Genomic DNA, 2549 nt, shown 5'->3' with positions numbered 1-2549 from the left:
CAAATTTGGACTAAAGAGACGAGATCTGGAAAAATCCTTAGACCAATAAAATTCTGACAAGTGTTAAACTCCGATGGGTTTTTTTAAAATATTGAGGGACCAGTCCATATTTTCCATTAAAAGTTCTTCTAATAATATAGTCTTTTCCGACGGTCTTTTAATGTTTCCTACCGGGTCTCCTCAACTTCCAAAAAACATGGGAAATTGTGCATTCAAATTCAGTCTTTCAAGACGCATTTAGGGTGAATTTGTACCAAGAAGATGAGTTGTAGTTTATTTCCTATGTGTTGAAATTTAGTCCACACCTTCAAAATTTATTACTAATCCGTCTACACAGACAATATATTATGTGATTCCGTCTATTCCGACATGATCATCCAAATAGTATACATGAGTTATCTTCATCATCTTCCCCTTCATACAACCCTAAACCATGTACTGAACAATGTACTCGTTTCCGAACGTTGAGATTATGTTGCCGTCGTAATAGGATCCAACGAACCCGGGACCCATATCCCTAACCTCCACTTGATCACCCCTCTAAAACTTCATGATTTGATTCGAGAGTTAGAGTGATGAAAATATGTGAATGAATTATTGAGGATTGAGGAAGATGATAGATATAATGTAAATATGGACGGACAAGTAAGAATATACTACATACTCGTCTCCTTCGGACAAGTAAAAATATGGACTGGTCTTCCAATATTTTTTAAAAAATCCGTTAGATTTTGACACTTGTCAGAATTTTATTGGCCTAAGGATTTTTCCAGATCTCGTCTTCTCAGTTCAAATTTGATAGGCTATTTTGAGAATATGTTGAAATTTATAGTTACTTTCTACTTTCTTTTTTTTAAAAAGGGCCATTTAAAGAATTTTCCTTTTAAATATTGTTGTGTAACTATTATTATTATTATTATTATTATTATTATTATTATTATTATATGCACCATACACAATAGGATTGTAAATGTTCCTATATATACTTGATATTTCTCCTGCAACCACTTCATAGGTATCATATTTTCTTCTCTAAATATACTCTAACTCTCTCTCTTGTTTCTCTCTCTAACTAATAATAATAATAATGGATGGTACAAGCTACACAGAAGATCAAAGCACAACCACTGAAACAACCTCAACGGTGGCTGCTCCGGCAACTACTCCGCCGTTGATCGTTAGCGGCGGCAGTGTGGTTCTCGACCTAGATGTTGGTTTAGAAGCCGAGTCACGAAAGCTTCCCTCGTCACGTTTCAAAGGTGTAGTCCCGCAGCCGAACGGGCGCTGGGGCGCTCAGATTTACGAGAAGCACCAGCGCGTGTGGCTCGGGACGTTTAACGAGGAACACGAGGCCGCGAAAGCGTACGACACGGCCGTCCAACGCTTCCGCGGCCGTGACGCGGTCACCAACTTCAAACCGCTTCCTGCCGAAACGGAGGAAGCGGGTTTGGAAGCGAGTTTTCTAAACTCGCATTCCAAAGCCGAGATTGTAGATATGTTGAAAAAACATACATACAATGACGAGCTTGAGCAAAGCAAAAAAGCCTGTAAGATTTTACAGGTGTCCGGAACTAACAATACTGGTAGGTCCGGACGTCTGTCAGTCAACGCTAGAGAGCAACTGTTTGAAAAGACAATTACTCCCAGTGACGTTGGGAAACTAAACAGACTTGTCATACCGAAGCAGCACGCCGAGAAGCACTTCCCGTTGCAAAACGGGAACACTTCGAAAGGCGTGCTGCTGCATTTTGAAGATATTGGTACGAAAGTATGGAGATTTCGTTACTCATATTGGAATAGTAGTCAAAGCTATGTGTTGACCAAAGGTTGGAGCCGGTTTGTGAAGGAAAAGAGTTTAAAAGCCGGTGACATTGTGAGTTTTCAAAGATCTACCGGCCCGGATAAGCAGCTTTACATCGATTGGAAGTCGAAAACCAGTAACGTAAGTCCAAATTTAAAACCGATTCAATCGGTCCGACCAGTCCAATCAGTACAAATGTTTAGGTTGTTTGGAGTCAACATATTTAGTGGTACTAATGATAATAATATTAGTTGCAATGGAAAGAGAAATAATATGGAAATGGTGGTGTTGGGAATGGAGAATTGTAAGAAGCAAAAAGTTATTGACCCTTTGTGACAATATTGTTTAGTTAAAGGGGGTAGTTTGATAATATTTTGGTCTTCTAGAGATGATAATGATGATGAGGAATGAAGGTGGAAAGTGGTGGGAATGGAATAGAAGAAGATGCAAGTTGCAAAAGTTTGTATATTGATTTTTAGATATTCAAAGATAATTGAGCTAAAGAAAGCTCAATGTAGGGATCAAGTTGAATGTTAGTAGTAGTAGTTAAAAACTCAAGAAAGAAAGAAACTTTTTGTTTGATTTCTTGATTTCATCATATTAATTAGGTTGTTGATTAATCTTTGATATTCAAATATGTTATAGCTAAGAACAAATTGTATTTATCATGACTTTTAATTACATGAAGTTGCCTTTGATTTTAATGTTTGGTATTCAAATTATATCATGTTTAATTATATTCCAACAA

At 37.4% G+C, this 2549-nt stretch overlaps 1 pseudogene; it reads left to right on the top strand.

Moving 5' to 3' along the window:
• The first annotated feature begins 954 nt into the window (after positions 1-954).
• LOC143616680 (AP2/ERF and B3 domain-containing transcription factor RAV1 pseudogene) lies at positions 955-2342 on the top strand (annotated as a pseudogene).
• Positions 2343-2549: the final 207 nt, after the last annotated feature.

The sequence above is a fragment of the Bidens hawaiensis genome, unplaced genomic scaffold (genome assembly GCF_021521415.1).
Source record: "Bidens hawaiensis isolate Kalapana, Puna unplaced genomic scaffold, B.hawaiensis_p1.1 tig00048857_1, whole genome shotgun sequence".
Taxonomy (NCBI): domain Eukaryota; kingdom Viridiplantae; phylum Streptophyta; class Magnoliopsida; order Asterales; family Asteraceae; genus Bidens; species Bidens hawaiensis.
Note: the sequence above shows the minus strand (reverse complement) of the source record. Positions and strands in the feature narration are given on the sequence as shown.